We start from the raw sequence: 19,211 nt of genomic DNA, 5'->3' as shown, positions 1-19,211 counted from the left end.
ATTTCTGTGGGTGTGCATCATGTAACAGGAGGAAGTAAATTGAAAAGAAACAGAATACCTTAATGTTTGCTTTGGTTGAAGGTTGCAGTTGAATTAAACTGAAACTTGTGAATACTTTGGCAGAGATGGATGAAGAGCAGTACAAGTGTGGAATGAGAATGAAATGAAGATTAATAGCTGCTGAAATCTGGAAAAAAAATGAAGATGTTCGGGTGTGAAATGCACACATTTTTAGTCAAAAATGTGCAAAATGGCTGGAGTCAAAAGATACAAACAGGCGTGGAGCTGGAGGAAGCATGCAGTGCATTTTTTTTCTTTCCCTTATCTCATTCTTTAAGTGTTGATAGATAAGTAATAAAAATATAGGGGTTTGTATAGTGAAGTATAAACAGAAGCAATAATTCTTGTCTTGGAATTTCTATATCTGTAATATTGTATTGCGTTTTTTAAATAAAATCCAACTACCGGGTTTTGTTAATATCGCGTGTTTATGAAACTACTCGATATCTGCTTTCTTGCTTAGCTTAAATTAAATCCGTAGATTTAATTCTTCATAAGTCGGAATAAATTCACGACTCAAGAAATAATAATAATAATAATAATAATAATAATAATAATAATAATAATAATAATAATAATAATAATAATAATAATAATAATAACCCTGCTTCAATTAGAATATAATCCAGTGTCATAAGCTGAATTTAAATCATAAATAATTACTGAGCTTGATTTACTGAAAGATGAAATAATAATTATTGTATTACTGGATTTAAATATAATAAAAGAGCGGGCTACTACAGGGCGTCCTTTGTAGTAGGAGCATGGTGCTTCTGAAAAGTTAGCACGAAATAGGAAAGCTCTGCGCAGGCGAGGATGATTTTCATATCTTTGCATTTAATGCAGTTGTACTTGGCGTGAATACGTGGCTTCTTTTAAACTTAAGTCTTCAGTCCGAGGAAGAATGTCAACTGATACTTGATTCATGTATCAGTCTACTATTTTCATGTGACTGGCCAACATTAGTTATTCAGTCAAAACTGAATCTTCAGTGAAGTTTTCATCCGTTAAATACTTCAGTATTTGTCTTCAGCCTTTTCAGTTTCAATCTTCAGTCAAGCGGTCTTCAGTCCTTCGATCTTCAGTCCACCGGTCTTCTGTCTTCATTATTCAGTCTAGCTAGTAAACTGAACTCTAACACTTGAGTTTTGGTATCATCAAAACTAGGACAAAGATATTTCATTAACTTTCCAACAATATCAATAATTACTTTTTCTTACAATAATAATTATTTGATCAAATAACTAAAAGTATAAATTCTCATGAATAATTTGCATGCATTTTCTTTCTTTTTTTCTCCTTTTTCCTCCTGTTTTTGCTTGCATTTTCTTTCTCATTTTTTTCCTCTTTTTTTTTGCTTGCGTTTTTTTTGTTCTCTTTTTTTCTACTCCCTCCGTCCCAATATTCAAGTCTCCTATTCCTTTTTGGGCCGTCCCAATATTCAAGTCTCCTTTCCTTTTTTGGCATAAATTACAATACAATTAGTTCAATTAATTAGGCATTCTCTCTCTCTCTCTAACTTTAATCTCTCTCTCTCTCTTCGCCTCTTCTCTCTCTCGGACGCCTCACCACCGCCGCCTCACCACCGCCGTTCCTCTTCTCTCCCGGTGACCGCAGCGACAAGGCCTCTGCCTCGCCGTCCGTTTTCCGGCGACCAGGGCTCTGCCCTCTCCTGGCGTCGACGAGGCGCCGCCGCCTCCTATCTCTCCACCGCCTCAACCCTCTGCATCCACCGCCTCAACCCTCTGATCTCCTCCGCCTCCACCGACTCCCTCTCCCAGACACATCCGCGCAGGCGCAACCAGCCGCCGCCCATTTTTCAAGCGGCGGCGCCGCCCTCTACAAAAGGCGACTCTCTGTATGTACTCTGCCTTCCACCGCCTCTCTCTCTCTACTCTCTTCCTCGAAGGCGGTGCGGCGGCACGACGGCCCCTCAGAGGTGGTAGGGTTGCGCGGTGGTGCGGTGGATTTCTGAGCTTGATTTTGCAGATTTGGGGGAAAATGGTGGTGGCTTCGGCGGCGTCTCTGAGATGAGACGAAGGGAGTTTAGGGAAGCTTCTGATGGTGGTGGTGACCGGTGGAATTGGAGGAGGAGCTTCTGATTTCTGGCGGCCGGTGGAATTTGGGAAAGAAGGTGGAAGAAGGGAATTTGGCGGCCGGTGGAATTTTGGGGCGGATTCCAGGAGGAGGAAGAAGGAATTAGTTGCTTTAATTAAGAAATAAAATAATATTAATTAAAACACTAATTATGTGGTCCCTACTAATTTAACATCAACTTTACCTCTCCTAAATACCCGTGCCCAAAACAAAGGAGACTTCATTATTGGGACGGAGGGAGTAGTTTTTTACAAAAAAAAAAAATTCTTTTTTACAATAATGGTTATTTGAAATAATTATACATATCAATAATTATTTTTATACATATCAATAATTAATTTTTCTTACAATAATAATTATTTGATCAAATAACTAAAAGTATAAATTCTCATGAATAATAGTAACAAATATCATGAAAAAATGTGATAATTTAGAAGCATTACATTTCATCGTAACAATAATTATTTTTTGTTATGACAGTAATTACTTGACCAAATGGTTATGAATAAAAGTATTAACGAGTGAAGATAACATTACTTTTCTTCACATCAATAACTACTTTTAGTTACAAAAATATTTATTTGAGCATATAAATAAAAGTACAAATTCTCATAAATAAATGTAACAATTATCGTGAACAAATGTAATAACATAGGAACATTACATTACATCATATCAATAGTTACAATGAAATGTAATGTTTCTAAATTATTACATTTGTTCACAATGATTGTTACATTTATTCATGAGATCTTATACTTAATTATTTGATCAAATAATTATTATTGTAAGAAAATGTAATTATTGATATGTATAAAAATAATGTTATTTTTACTCGTTAGAACTTGTAATTTTTTATACTTGGTCAAATAATCATTCGTAAGGAAAAGTAACTATTGATATGATGTAATGTAATGTTTCTAAATTATTACATTTGTTCACGATAATTGTTACTTTTATTTATAAGAACAGTTACTTTTAGTTATTTGCTCAATTAATTATTTTTATAAATAAAAATAATTATTGATGTGAAGAAAAGGAATCTTATTTTCACTCGCTAGAACTTTTATTCTTACCTATTTGGTCAAGTAATTATTTTCGTAATAAAAAGTAATTATTGTTACAACGAAAAAATTAAACAGAAAAAAGAAGAAAATAAAGGAGTTAACAAAAAAAAAAGCAAAAACGAAAAAAAAAAAGAGTTGAAACAAGAAAAAAAGCAAAAAAAAGGCAAAAACGAAAAGGAAACAAAAAACCAAAAAGGGGGGGGGGAGGGGAAATAGGAACAAAAAAAAGAACAAAAAAAGAAGAAGAAAACGGAAAAGCAAAAAAATCGAAAAAAAAAAAGAACATAAAAAGAAGAAAAACATGGAAAATAAAAAAAATTGGGGAAAGGGCTTTTGAACCCCTGACCTTTGTAACAATGAGAGCGCACTTCAACCTCTGCACCAAACAACATTTTTAGCTTTACTTACCAAAGTCTGCAATATAAATGTTTGATGCGGGTCAGGGTCCACCTGGCCACATAGCATGGTGTCATTGCACCTAATACCAACTCATGAATAAAAAAGCTGACCACAAGGACAAAAACGTCAGTTTTCAACAAGTTGTTCGTTTTGCTCCATGTCACGATCAGACCTAATTAAGGATAATTAAGCCGGGGAAACCGTGACTAATGGAGGAAGATTAGAAGCGGGGTAGAAAGGGGAATAATCAAACAAGAAAGGATCGCATTTCATCATTTTTAACAACATGGATATTTATAATATAACGGAGTTTTAGTCGTAGAGACTCAAATAACTAATAAGTTCGGATAACTCCGACTTATCCAAAATAACATAAAACTTCTGAGTACGCAGCGGAATAGGGTTCTGATTACATGTATGAAGACATGTAACCCTAGAGTTCATTAATACATAATAAGATAAAAGAGTCCCGCTCGTCACTTCATCACCATCGGTAGCTGCTCAACCTGCACATTTAGAAATATATGCAGGGCTTGAGTACAAAAGTACTCAGTGGACACGTATGCCTAAGTATAAAAATACATGCTTCAAAACTGTAAATTGTCATGCCATCATAAACAGTACAGCAAGGGAGTTTTTCGCTAAAAGGCCCAAGCTTACTAAATTCATTTGTGATTCTTAAAGTTCAACTGCAGTCTAAGTTCTCTTGTAATCTATCATATCTGGAACTTTGTGCCGGAGAGGTGGCCACCTCTCACGGTCACTTGACCGGCCAACCCGCTAGATGACTCACGGTCACTGGTGTACACTAGCCCTGACAGGATAGCTATCAACTGCTCAAGACCCGAATTCGATTACATGATAAAAGCCACATCAGATAGATATCATACTGAAATTGAAACATTTTATGGCAAGACAATATTTGAAATAACTTCAATTAATTTAGTCATGAAATAACTTGCTTGAACGTAACATTTAAACTCATTTGATATATATGAAAGTAATGCCCACCTGTTAGAAACTTTCTGTGGTACAGTAGCTCCTTGACTGATTATTAATCTCGTGCTTGACCTTTATTACGAGAATATAAATAAGATACTGCTCGAATAAAATCCTCAATTAATGAGAATGCGTAATTTAACTATGCATGACTCGTATTCCGATAATTATTATTCTGAGATAATAATCTGGGAGATTCTATTATAAATCCAGGCTATCGGATTTAAACAAAAGTTAAGTCTCGTCTCATGAAACCGGATAATTAACTAAAATTAATCTATTCTCTTCAGGATGTTATAATCCACTGATTAAATAATCCCGCTCTATGTGGTAGATAGAAAGGAACTAACTCGGCTTATTCATTACATAACCTCGTAGGAATTAATCGGGCTTATCAAATAAGAACGGAATAATATTATAAGCTCAAGTAATTAGAAGGCTCAGCATAAGGCAGCCTACTAATCAATTAAAAGTGGGCTTGAATGAAATAAATAATTACAATCTATTTATATATGAATCTGAAATCCAAATAAAATAATTAATCAGGGCCTAAGTATTAAAGAAAGGAAAAGCTCTAATTCAAAATAACTCAGCCCAAGAAAATCGGCCTATGTAAACGGATTAAACTCCAGTTGCCATGAAATAAGGGATGTGGCCCAGTTAATTAAATAAAAATCGGCCCAGAGAAAAAATATTTCAGCCCAAGTGACTGAATTACTAACTAGGCTTAATTAATTAACATGAGAGGCCTAATGAAATAATGTAATAGAGACCCATCTGAATAAATAAGGCCCAACTAAAATAATATAACAAAGGCCCAAAGAAAATAAATAGGAGGCCCAATCGGAATAAAATAACAAAGCCCAATGAATTAATCTAAAGCCCAATGAATTAAACTAAAGCCCAAGCAAATAATTGAATTAGGCCCAATTACAAAAAATAAGGGAAAAGCCCAAATAAAAGAAAAAGAGCCCAATTAAAAATAACACTCGGTTCTCTCTCCCTCTCATAATACACGCTCATCTCTCTCTCTCTTTATTCCAACACAGTCGAGCTCTCTCCCTCTTTCTCAAGGTAGACGCTCCCTTCCTCGAAATGGAGCTCGATCGGCCCTCCTTCTCCGACCGCCTTCTCCGGTCGGCGTCGACTACCGACGTGCCTAGGTCTGGCGTGGTCACACCCGTTTCTCTCTCCTTATCATCGAAAACAGTCGACCCCTCTTTCTCAAATCAGTCTCGGTTTCTCTTCACAGAGGGGTTCGCCGGCGCGGCTTCGGAATCCGGCAAGGTCGACGCCAAACGAACCTTCTCCCCTCGTCTCACTTCCTCCTCAGTTTACCATATCAGCCAACAGCGTCATCGATCCCTAATTTCCTCCCCAAATCAGAGAGCGCCGCCGCCGCTGCAACTGGAAGGTCGGGAGATTCGCCGTGCCGCTGCTTCGATCCGCCACCACCGCGGAACCGGCGAGCGGCGCCGCTGCTGCTGTGCAATTTCCAGCGAAGGGTGTCGCCTCGCCTCCTCCTCGGAGCCGTTCAGTCCTGATTCAGACGTCAAGGCAGGGAGTCGAGCCCTGTCTCTTTTCCACCTCCGCCACCATGGTTCTGCCGCCATCTCCTTCGCGTTCCTCCGGCGACCAGGGAAGAGTCCGCCGTTGCTGTCGCTGTTCCCGGGGTTGATGAGGTTCGAGTTATGCCACGCCGCCGCTGCTGCCGTTCTCGGACTTCGCCGTGACAGCAAGAGCTGTCGTCTTAATCTTCGTCATAGCTCGGCTGAATAGGGCAGTCGCCCCCTTCCCATTCGAAGCTAAGTTCTACAATCCTATGATATTCTATTTTCCATCATATATTATGCTCTTCGATTTGCTGCTATTCTCATAGCTCGTGAAATCTTGGTTATTCTATACTCTTGTTATGAAATGCTGTGGTTTTGCTACTGATTATGCAAATTCTCGTATCCTGTTTAATCTTCTAGTTGCTAAGGTGAATGATGTTAACAAGATTCATGTTCTATGCTTGGGTATTATGACAGTGTATGTGGCTTGAATAAATTGAGAGAATAAACTGAGATAGTAGTATATACCTTGAATGTGATCAAATTGATTGCTTGTTGTTGAATCGAATGAAGTGTGAAATAACTGAAATGAATTTGAAGGTGATGTTGCTTTAATAAATGCAGGTGAATAAAGGAGGAATGGGGAAAATTTAGCCAAGACTTACCTCCTTTGAAGTTGGCAGCAGTTTTACAAACTCTATCTCTTTCCTTCAAATTTTCTGGTTTCTGGTGTCAAAGGAAATGAGTGAAGACTATATTTGTTGGCTGATTGGCATTGATTGGCGTTGCATAATTGGTGGTAATGGTGGAGATAGTTGGTGGAGTGGAAAGCAAAGTGTAGTGGTGGTAGTGGTAGTAGTGGTAGTGGTGTAGAAATGGGGAGCAAAGGGTGGTGGAAAGAAAAAGAAAGAAAATAAAATGTAGAGAAGGATTAATGATGTATTATCTAAGTCTCGGTGATTTTGTAACTGTAATAAAATACTGGCTTCGATTCTGCTTGATACTGTATATTTACATAAGTCTCGATTTCGACATGTGATATCTCGCTAAAATCGATAAGTTATAAAATGAATCTAAATTAAATCCGTAGATTTAATTCGTTCGTTGTTTTAATATATAAATTAAATCCGCAGATTTAATTAACTCACGAGTCGGAAACAATCCATGACTTAAGTGAAAAAAAAATCTAGTACCATCTCGTTTAAATAAATAACGTGACTTTGCTAAGTCAGTTATAACTCTGAAATAATATCATTGACTGCTTTAACAATATAAATTCAGGATCATAAGCTGAATTCATATCAGGATAATATCCGTTTTCATTCACTGATGTACAAAAATAAACACTCATTACTGGATTTAAAATATATAAAAGAGCGGGTCACTACACTCCAGGTTTCACTCCCAAAAAAATATTCATTTTTGCAGTAGCTTTAAATATTTTCTAATAAATTTGCATCAAATTTAGCTCTTCTCTAATAAACGTCATTTGACGACCGATTAGTAGTAGTTATTGCAAAATTACAACAATTTTTTTTTTTTGACAAAATACTTCCATGTAAGTTAATTAGCAAATTAGGAGATTCAGAAAATATTCACATAGAACCGTGCGGGTATATAGTCCTCTATTACTAACATGTAAAAAAATAAAATAATTTTAATATTATTTTCAATTATAACTTTTTATAAAGTTGAACATACATCATCTATACATAATAATAGACCGCTCTATTTGTCTTAGTAAATATTTAAATCATACAATTAAAAGTATACCCCTGTAAAAATTTGGTTTACACAGCTGAACAATTGTAATACCCGGGCTTTTGATGACGTGTTTAATTGCTTAAGTTTGAGTAATTAGGGTATAGATCCCTTGTTTGATTACTTTGTACATAGATGATGAGTTATATGATGTTTTCTTTTCTTTTTTTAAAAAAAAAGATGTTGACATGTTCTTTTGATGATGTTTGGATGATGTGAGATTTTATATCCGAAATTGAGTTTGAGTATTCGAATAATTCGAGATAATTATTTGAATGAGAACGGTGAACTCGGAAGTGAGATCTGAGTCCGTTAAGACGTTTTTGAAAATTTTGACTTTTTGACGATGAATAGTAAAATACTGCTATTTCGTCTTTTTGTCGACTTTCAAAATCTTACGTGCACGTCGTCGAGAAATATTCTTAGTTTTTCGATACGAGTCCAATAATGAAAGTTTTTATTTTTGGACGATGAGTGAATAGTGAACCGGATTTTCTCGATAAACGAACCGAGCTCGTTTATCAGAATTTCGAGAACGAGCTTGCGTTTTCTATATTTATATAGAATTACGAGTGCAATGAAAGTGAGTAGAGGTTGAGAGGGCGAGTAACAAAGAGTATGGGTAGTTAGTCGTTAAAACGAGACGAAACAGGATATTTAACGACTAACGGGTTAATATCCTAAAATATCTAAACCTACCCTACCCCTAACCACCCCCCAACCGCCCAAACCCCTTTTCCCTCACCAAGTGTTGACTGAGATCAGCCAAACACTGCACTCACTCACTAATCACACGCAACACACACACTAGCACCTAAAACACACACTACACACACGTCATTTTCCATTTAAGCTTGGACGGAGCTTTTGACTTCCGATTTGAGCACCGAGACGAGCGCCGATCATCTTTTCGATCACGTATCTAAGTAGGTAAGATCTCTACCTACGTTTTGATGGTTTTCTTTTCGATTTTCGTCGACGTCAAAAAACGTCGATTCTCGACTTTATTTTGAAACGACGTCGGATCGTCGTGAAATTTTAGTATGTTGTTCTTGGATAGATGTCGAGCATGTTTAATGAAGAGAGTAAGAACAGAACGAACCGTAGCTATGAAACCGACGAGGACAGCCCGTCTTTTCGTCCGTTAGCTTGTCTTTCGATTTTTATTTGATCGTTTTGACTTGATATTTGTGCTTAGGGGTATGCTAGGATCGATATATATTAAATTCGTATTTTTTCAAGCACGAAAATTTTATAAGTTTTTAGAGTATGATTATTTAAATTCGTGAAGTTTGGGACGTTGCATAATGAATATTATTGCGTATATGTGTTCTACGATATCACATGAGCATGCTAGATTAATTTGAGAATTTTTGAGAAATGTTAGAAACGAGAAGCATGAGGACCGAATGGTTTGATGCCCGGATGTGAATATTTGATTTTTATTTGAATGATTTGAGTTTATATATGTGTTTATATTTATTAAATATTGCACGTATAATTTACTTAGATTAATTTGAACACCAAGGTTCAAATTTGATGAAGGCCGTGAGTCATAAGGCCAGAGACGAGCGATGCTCGATTTTAATTGAGTTATTTTGAGCATGCCAATGTGTTTAGAATAATTAAAAATATTTGTATTTAAATTTTTGGAATTTATTTCCATTAAATACAAATTTTCTAATTATTCGATGATTTATTAAGTTGAGATATGTGGAGTATGTGAAGTCATGTAAGTGAACTAGCAGTGCATATGAGTTAATGCTATGTTAGTAAGACTATATAAATTATTTGAGTATTTATGAGATGAGCATGATTAGTAAGTTTTTGAGTTTTTTTGAATTGCATGAGAAATGCATATAAAATGGCTAAGTATGAGAAATTAGCATGGATTAGATTTATTAGTTTAAATGAGATAAATAAATTAGAGAAGCATGTTAATTAATTAAAGTTGGAATTTAGTATTTAATTACAAAGTTCGAGATTTAATCGAGAACTATGAGCATGATAAATTGTTAAGATATAATTTATTATTTGAGTTTGATATCGATTATGTGTCTAAATGGAGTGAGTGTGAGAGTTATGATTAACGCACATAAATGTTGGTATCTGACACTCGAACAATTGGTGTCGAGTATAAATGATAGTTTACTGATAAAGAATTTTGATGATTTTGAATTGTTTGGTTTGCGTTGAAAAGATGTCAAGATGTTAAGTTTTGAGTCGAGAGACGAGTTCACGTAGTGAGATTCACGCGTTGAAATCTCGTGGCTGACATTATATATGAATAGGTCATGCCGAAATTTTTAGTGAAATTAGGATTTGAGCATAGTCAATTCTTGTTGACCCGTGACTCAAATACATGCCTAATGGAAAGTTTAACTTTCTAATTGGTTAATTAGACGAGATGAGAGCTAATAGATCTGCTAAGAAAGTGGACTTTTCGATGTGTTAAATATTTCTTTTAATTGAAGCGTTGCTAATTATAACATAAGGATGTTATAATTAATGAGTAATGACGAGAGATAATAATTGTTATATTGATTAACAATCAAGAGAGATGAACATTAGAGATACTAATGTTTCATAAAATAGAAATCGAGGTTTCTTTTATAACTTCTCACCAATTCTTCATAACGATGAAGGTCCTTTTGGGAAGTAACGACTTGAGGGAGAGAGTGACGTTACTCATTGATACAGAGACACAACGAGGTGGGCATTACTTTTACTATACGTATATAGAGATCCCCTGCGTGTCGTAGGCCTCTTATACGAATGAATGCATGAGATGATTTAACTGTTAATTTCAGTTTTATATATCTATCAAACGAGTTTAATGCTACCTTTGAACAAGTTATTTCGTTACAAATCTTTGAACTGGAAAATTATTTCAATTGTTGTCTTGCCATAAATGTTTCAATTTTAGTATGATATCTATCTGATGTGGCTTTGCCAGTTATGTAATCGAATTCGGGTCTTGAGCAGTTGATAGCTATCCTGCCAGGGCTAGTGTACACCAGTGACCGTGAGTCATCTAGCGGGTTGGCCGGTCAAGTGACCGTGAGAGGTGGCCACCTCTCCGGCACAAAGTTCCAGATATGATAGATTACAAGAGAACTTAGTCTGCAGACGAACTTTAAGAATCACAAATGAATTTAGTAAGCTTGGACCTTTTTAGCGAAAAACTCCCTTGCTGTACTGTTTATGATGGCATGACAATTTACAGTTTTGAAGCATGTATTTTTATACCTAGGCATACGTGCCCACTGAGTGCTTTTGTACTCAGCCCTGCATATGTTTTCTAAATGTGCAGGTTGAGCTGATGTGATGATGGTGCTGCAATGAGCGGAGTCTCCAGGGTTGTTAATAAATAGTTAACATGTCTAGAATATGTCTTCATACATATGTCTAGCTACTTTCCGCTGCAAGATGTTGATGTTATAGTATGTTATGTCATACTTTGAGGCTTAAGAGAATGGTTTCATATGATGTATAACTTGATTAATGATATTAATTAAGTTTTATGCTGTCTTTCATAGACTGTTTTCAATTGAGTATTAATGAATAAAAATGACGAGTTTTATTAAGATGAGTAAGTTTTACGGCTATAAATGACGCCCCTTTTCTTCCCCTTCTTCTTTAACCTCATCCCTAGTCGTGGATCACTCGGCCTAACTATCCCTAGTTAGGGCGGGCTGCGACAACAATGATAATGGGTGCTCTGTTATCATTATGGTTAACTTGTTCCAGAAACATATCCACATAATCCTCCCAGAGAGTACAGAAAATCCGGTTCTGTCTGAAAAATTAAATACAACTACAAATTAAAAAAAAAATTGGACAACATTACCTGCACAAAATGTTAAGTACATATAGATAATACATACTTCTCATCCTCCAACTTGAGTTCCACCATTTTAGAATCAGCATCATTCTTAATAAATCCCTTACCAATTATCACACCAATGATATCTACAACAATAAATGAAATCAGTATATAAACAACTTCACAACATAAATAGAGATTTTCAAGAAAACCAAACATACCAAATAATGGTTCTCCATTAGTTTTCTCAATAGCTGCAATCTCCTCATATGGTTTAAAGGAGAACATACATTTTGGAAAACTCTTTGGAAAGACCTCAGATATCAAACTTTTTGGCATAAGTTCAAGACGATAATTGTGGTCTGTCACCCTAAACCTCCAAGCGTTCCTTTTGACCATAAAATGCATGATTTGGTATACTCAACCTTCACTCATTTTCTTTCCAAACATATTCATTAATTTGTGTGGCACAGTCAACTGTATCCTGGTACCCTGGAAATATACTAACATATTATTTGTTGTGTGACAGGTTGCTAAAGCAGGTACAGGTGATACCTATTCATATAATATCCAATTAGTGATAAGCTCTAAATGAATTATAAAAGTAGTCAGCAAATTAACTATAAATAAGAAAAGTTTACAGTCACAAAATGAATAGCAATTAATACTCACAGGATCAAAGACAGAAACATTATATAATTACTTCACAATAGCAATAGTTTACTTGTTGAAAAAAAGTTGGCATGCATACTTTTCCTATTACATAACATTCTTACATTGTTATATATAAACTTATGCATTCAGGTTGATTTAGGGTGACATAATATATACTTGATCATCATGAACAATACATTCTATACGAACTATTTTAGTCTTTGATCCTGGAGCATATTTCTCATACAATCTCACACACCTGTGTGGTACTTTAATAGCTTGGTTGGTTTTACTCGCCACCAAATCATCAATAGTTGAATATAAAGGAGCCATAATCGCCTTTTGCCTTTACATGAAAATAACAGAGAACTATTAAGAATTACAAAAATAAAGTAAAATTGTAGATATTAAATATATATGATGAGACATAAATTATTCTGTTTCACTTAAATGTAGAAAAGTATACTGCAGAACTCAGTAAACATTTAGTTCTATTTATGTTTCATATAAATTATAAAGTTTCATTGAGCATGTGTAATATTCTATACAAATTTTTTGAAAAGTTCCTGTGTCGCAGCCCGACATCTAACTAGTAATAGCATAGACCGAGTATCACGCGACTAATTAGGAAAAAGGATCGATTTAACAATAATAACAATAGACCATTTATTTCAACCATTTCATAATAAAATCAAAATTTATTCAAATGAATTGTCATTAAAAATAATTACTTTTATAATTATTATGAAAAATGAGGCTTGATAACTCAATGATAGTAGTGCTTAAACAAAATTTTAATCAATTTAATAAGTAAGCGATCATAAGTAAATCAACAATAAGAATTACTATATGACATAAAAATTAAATTTAGTGAATTCATATCCAACTATTCCAGAAGTTATGCGATCAATTATTTATCAAATATTGATAATCCATCACCACTATTTTAACAAAATCAATTATCACTATTCTCGTGTATACATCACCTTCGCATGCATGATAGGAATTTTTATTTATTCCCATGCAAAATAATTTGCAACAAGTCAATAATTTAAATAAATCATTAGCACTTTAATACTTACTTCAATCCACAAGTGTTTGGGAAATTCAAGTTGTGCTTTGTCGTGGAGCAAACTCGGTGCTTTGATTATTCCGTTCGGGATCTAAAATAAATTACTACGTAAGATTTCTTCTTATGAGAAGAAATAATAATAATAATAATAATAATAATACTATTATTACCAATAATAATAATAATAGTAATATTATTACATATATATATATATATATATATTTACGTAAGCATATATATATACATATATATATAAGTATTCAATATAAATAATAATATATATCTATACATATATTCTGTGCATGTGTGTGTGAGTTCATTTTTTTTCTTCACGTAAGTATACATATATACTTTTTTTTTTTTTTTTTTTTTTTGATCGGGCAAAGTCATGTTAGATGTTAGTAGTTAGTTTCCCATCCACTCCAAGAACCACCTTATCTCTCCATTCACCAAATCCACCTTATATCTCCAATCTCCAATTCGCTCCCAAGAGGGATCGAACCCGGGTCACTTCACTTAAGTGAGGACCTGGTGGCCAGTGGTATACATATATACTTATTATATGAGGTATATAACACAAGCAAAAATTTGAGATAGGTTCGTTGGCTACCGGCGATATCAACGCCGATGAGGTAAACGGCGATTGGGGGCTGAGCTTGATGGCTTTGATATCGTGAGGGATGGCTTCAGTTCGTCTGAAAATACGCCGGAAGTGAGGGCAGCGCAAGGTGAGAAACAAAGGTGCTCGCCGAGAGATCTTTCGGCCCTTTGTACGTGATGATGTTCGGTCATGGAGACGAACGGCTAGGCTGTCCTCGAGCGAGGTTGGTCGGGCTATACGACGGTGTTTTCTTGGCCTCTTTTTGTCATGGGAAGAGCGAGACACAAAGGTCGCAAGTCGGCTGGCGGATATGTCGGAAATTCGACGTTGGTTGCCGAAGGATATTGCGGCCGTTAGTCAGGGAGATAGAGAGAGTATTTCGGCTTTTCGATTTGTGTTGTTGGTAGTCTGAAGATGAAGGATTGGTTAAGTTTTGACATTTCACGGTCTGGTGGTCGGTCGGCGAAGATACGAGTCGACGAAGGTGGTCCACTTGAGCCTTTTGCTCTAATTTCCGGCAACAAAAGATAGAGATTTGTAACGTTTCTCTCGTGAATTCCGCAGCGTCCTTGTCTAGCTTTTGCAAGGGTGTCGACGTAAGAGGGCCGTGGTGGTAACGTAGGTGGCCGGTGGAGCTCAATCGACGAGCTCGAAGTGGCGGCGTGGCGACGGGGCGGCGCAGCTGGGCTTGCTCGCTGCTGCTGCTCACTGTCAGCTGCTTCCCTTCGTCGTTTGGTGATTACAGAGGTGAGAGAGAGTGGTGAGTGTTGCTAAAAAGATGATGAGGCGGTGGTGCTGTTACAAGAGAGGAAAGAGAGAGTTTCTTTGGCAAGTAGAGGAGAGAGATGACTGAGTGTAAGAGTGAAGAAGGCAGTTGTTTATGAAATGAAAAAAAGTAGTTCGCAGGTGAGAGAGTGTTAAATGTAAAGTAACTCAGATAGCGTAAGGGAATGCCTAAAACATTCTGTTGTCCCTTATCGCAAATCTTCATATTAATCTTGCCGCCCACCCTACTTTTCGTAGGCTATCACCGATGTTCCCTGGAGTACTATATTCAGTTTCCGTAGACACAAAATAGCGGGATACTTGATATTACACAAAAATATGATCTCTCTTTAAAAATATTACTATAAATAAATAAAATAATGTGTGATGCATATAAAATATGAATAATTTAATTATTCCCAAAATGATAGTAATTCATCCCCATAATATCAAACTTAGCTCAATTATCAAGCTGTAATTGCATCATAGCTTATTTCTACAAATTTAAATTGTGGGCTATTAACAATGCAATAATAATATATTTGTGATTTAAATGTATTTGCTAGTTTTCAATATTATGCATTGTTACAAAAGTAACTAAAATCGCTTATTTAATATAAACGATTATTTCTTATATCAAGAATGATATCTCCTTTAAATTCTACCCATAGAATATAGATAAATAAATTTTTCATTGCTTAATGAAAAATGTAATATTATTATTTTATGCTCATATAAGCATAATATAATTGACCGACATATAATATCACTTAGCTCAATGTATATATATGTATATATATATAAGTATATATTACAAACGTTAATAAATAATTAGCAGGATAATATATGTATACATATATATAGTCAATAATAATCTCGTTAATGGATATAAAAATTATTAATGAGTCATATTTCTTTAATGGACGCGGAATACCATTAAACATGTTAGAAATTTCCTAATTTTACCAAATGATAAAAGTTTAAATTCCTACCAAATAATCTTTATAATATTATATGTATATTATATATATATATATATATATATATATATATATATATATATAAAGAATAAAAATCCTCACCCCCTTAAATAAATTTCGTCTCGAAATTACTAACCTTCGGAGAATAGTTCTGGATATTTCTCTCTCATTTTATCTTCGAGTTCCCACGTAGCTTCTTCCTCTCCATGATGATTCCACATCACCTTGACTAATGGAATAGACTTCGTTCACAATTGTTGGACCTTCCGATCCATAATTCGTTCTGGCTTCTCTTCAAAACTCAAGTCTGGTTCGAGGGTGATTTCTTCTTGATGAATAACGTGTTTAGGGTCAAACACGTATTTTCGTAGTTGCGACATGTGGAAGACATCGTGAACGCTTGCGAGGTTTGGTGGTAAAGCTAATCTATAAGCGACGGGTCCTATTCTTTCTAGGACGTCATAGGGTCCTATAAATTGAGGTTTAAGTTTTCCTTTTACCCCAAATCTGATTTATCTTCTTCTTTGTTCAAGTAGACCACGTAAGCGGTTGCACCTTCTGTTTGTATCAATTTCCTTGCTTTTAGTGCAGAAATGATAGGTGTCTTCTTCCATTTGCGCTCTATACCGTAGAAGCACGTAGGTTCTTGCCCGGGTGGTTGAAAAGAAATCCGTCTTTCCTTGCATTGAATTGTCACAAAATTTTCTTCTAACCAATCCATGCCTAATATGATGTCTGTAGTCCACATAGGCATTAACCTTAAGGTTTTCACTGTGAGCTTAAGTGGTCCTAACTCAAATTTTAAGTTAGAGCATGTATGGGTTACTGTCGTGAATCTCCCTATTGGCGTACCTACTCGTAGTGGTTGTGGGGCTATTTCTATGTTCAGCTCTAATGTATCCACACATACACAAGAGATGAAAGAATGCTATGCACCCGTATCAAACAAAACAACAATAGGTTTCCCTTTTAATTCTCCAATACCTGTTAAGTTCCCTTGATTTTTGTCAGGTGACTTATTCTCTATTGCATACACCCTCGGGTGACGTGGCGGCTGATCGTTTTGATAGGCTGATGAACGACGATCAACACGGTTTTGGCGGCGTGGACGAAAATACCGTTGAGGTTGAGGGAACGTGTACACTTCTTCTACTGCGCGTAGTTGAGGCTGAGGTTGAGGATTTTGTTTTCCTCCATTGTTTTGACGATTGGGGCATTGTGGTGAGTAATGTCCCACTTTTCCGCAAGTATAACAAGTGTTACCTCATGGTCTGCACGCACCGTGGTGTGGTTTCCGGCATTTTGGACAAAACGGAGCGCGCTGAGTATTTTGGGATGGTATGTTCGGTCCGTTTATTGGTCGTTTATCTCCTCCATGTGGTTGAAGAGGTCTCGACATACCGTGCCAGGTTTCTTTGATGGTGGTCCATGTGGCTCCCATTTTCTTTTGCCTTTATTCACCTGATGGTTATTGGGTGGCGTGTGCCCTAATTTAGAATTATGCGTGGCTGGAGGTTGAGTGGCTATTGCTGACCTTTCTGGCTGCATAGCCAATTCCATGTCTAATGCTCGGTTTAAAGCTTCCGTGTAGGTCAGTGCATGTTGGCTGGCTAGCACTACTCGAATCTCTTGGCGAAGTCCAGCACAGAATAGTTCAAACATCTTCTCGTCTGTGTCTACCCGATAAGGGGCATATCTAGCTAAGTCACAAAATTCTCGATTATACTCAGCCATTGATTTCTTTCCTTGGCGAAGGTTTACGAATTCCATTTCCTTCTTTCTCCTGTAGCTTCTAGGAATGTATTTCTCACATAGTGCTGTTTTAAATTCCTCCCAGGTGAGATTGTCTAATTGTTCGGGAGTCATGGTCTTTTGTCTTGCCTCCCATCAAAAATCGGCCGAACCCTTCAACTGGTATGACATGCACAGAATTCGTTCTTGATCATTGCAACGTAAGAATCGAAAAATCCGTTCCATGGAGCGAATCCATTCTTCTGTTACCGAAGGATCACCTTTGCCATCAAATATTGGTGGGTTCTGGCGTAGAAAAAGTTCTTCAATTCTCCTTTCTTGGGGAGGAGGTGGTGGTGGCGTGACTTCTCGCTCTTCTTCTTCACGGTCTCGGGGTCTTCTCCTTGGGGGCATTTTGACTTATAGCGATGTTCACGATTTTCTATTGAAAACAAGAAAATATAATGACATTATATCACTTACTAAACCATGTTATGCTCCAAACACGATTAGGCATCTTAAGTGTATTAGTACACAGACAAAAATATTATTGCAGTTAATGGGTACTTTTAGCCTCAGGCCATTAGTTTCCCAAGCTGCTTTTATGCGTAATATATAACATCAAATTTTCTTTTATTCGATTACTCAGGATCTCTAGTTCTATATATGACCTAATTGTTATGATTTTGCATACACATTGCATTTCAATTGTAAGAGATTACTATAGGAGCAGATCATTAATAATAGTGACCGCTTTAGCCACGACACACGCTTCATTCAGGAAAATTGCCTCGATCACGAGGACTTATACAACCAGAACTCAGAAATTTGTAAGATTCCGAGCCCTATCACTACTAGGGTGCTATAGCGGATAATATAAATATTCATCCTATCACTTACTATTACAGACATAATTATGCATTAAGTTCTAAAAGCATACATGGCAAACATAATAAGCAAGCATAATAAGCAAACATAATAAGTCTTTGTTTTCACAACAACCCGATTTTGAAAAAGTTTCTTCCTTGTCACATGATACCATATTCTGTCCCAATGGTTACCCCAAGTGGAGATGTTCTTTCAGCTGGTTTCCATCTTCGTGCATATCCTCGGTGTAGCTACACTTGTCCTCCGAGCTGTGAGCTTTTTCCACCGGCGGGTACCTATAGGTTGTCCAGTGCCTATCCATCATGCTAGTCCCATAAACATCGGCTTCATATTCGGCTGCTGAATATTCCACGGGATCTTCTTCTGATTCTTCTTCTTCTTCTGATTCGCTTACATGATTTGGTGGCCGAGATGGCCCTGCTTCAAAATCATGAGGGGCAGAAAATAAGCCGAGATATGGATGAGTTGGGTCATACGCCATTGGTTGAGATTGCATAGTAAGAGGTAAAACAGGCCTAGGTGGGAAATAATTTGGTTCATTCCCAAGAAAGGACATGTTAGACTCCACGTGTGGTAGAAAAGGAAGATCGCCATGAATCTCGAAGTTATCGTGTGACATGGCAAAGTCATACGGTGACGCGCAGTACGCTTCCGGCCCGGGTGGGGTCATAGGAAGAACAGGCATACTAAGAGCTAAGGGGACACGGTTAGGTATTGGTCTATCGAGGTTTCGCAGAAAATGAATTGGGTCGTACTGG

At 36.3% G+C, this 19,211-nt stretch overlaps 2 long non-coding RNA genes across 3 annotated transcripts; one reads left to right on the top strand and one right to left on the bottom strand.

Annotated features, from left to right (window-relative positions):
- Positions 1-3,898: 3,898 nt before the first annotated feature.
- On the bottom strand, positions 3,899-7,023 carry LOC131004429 (uncharacterized). Of its 2 annotated transcripts, XR_009095011.1 has the most exons (3): positions 6,704-7,023; positions 4,635-4,694; positions 3,899-4,129 (listed from the first exon to the last, which is right to left on the bottom strand). It is a non-coding gene; the product is annotated as an uncharacterized LOC131004429 (long non-coding RNA). The 2 variants fall into 2 exon arrangements; XR_009095012.1 differs by lacking the exon at positions 4,635-4,694.
- Positions 7,024-8,739: 1,716 nt separating this feature from the next.
- Positions 8,740-11,507, top strand: LOC131004428 (uncharacterized). Its single transcript, XR_009095010.1, has 3 exons — positions 8,740-8,866; positions 10,582-10,648; positions 11,250-11,507. It is a non-coding gene; the product is annotated as an uncharacterized LOC131004428 (long non-coding RNA).
- Positions 11,508-19,211: the final 7,704 nt, after the last annotated feature.

The sequence above is a fragment of the Salvia miltiorrhiza genome, unplaced genomic scaffold (genome assembly GCF_028751815.1).
Source record: "Salvia miltiorrhiza cultivar Shanhuang (shh) unplaced genomic scaffold, IMPLAD_Smil_shh original_scaffold_392, whole genome shotgun sequence".
Classification (NCBI taxonomy): domain Eukaryota; kingdom Viridiplantae; phylum Streptophyta; class Magnoliopsida; order Lamiales; family Lamiaceae; genus Salvia; species Salvia miltiorrhiza.
Note: the sequence above shows the minus strand (reverse complement) of the source record. Positions and strands in the feature narration are given on the sequence as shown.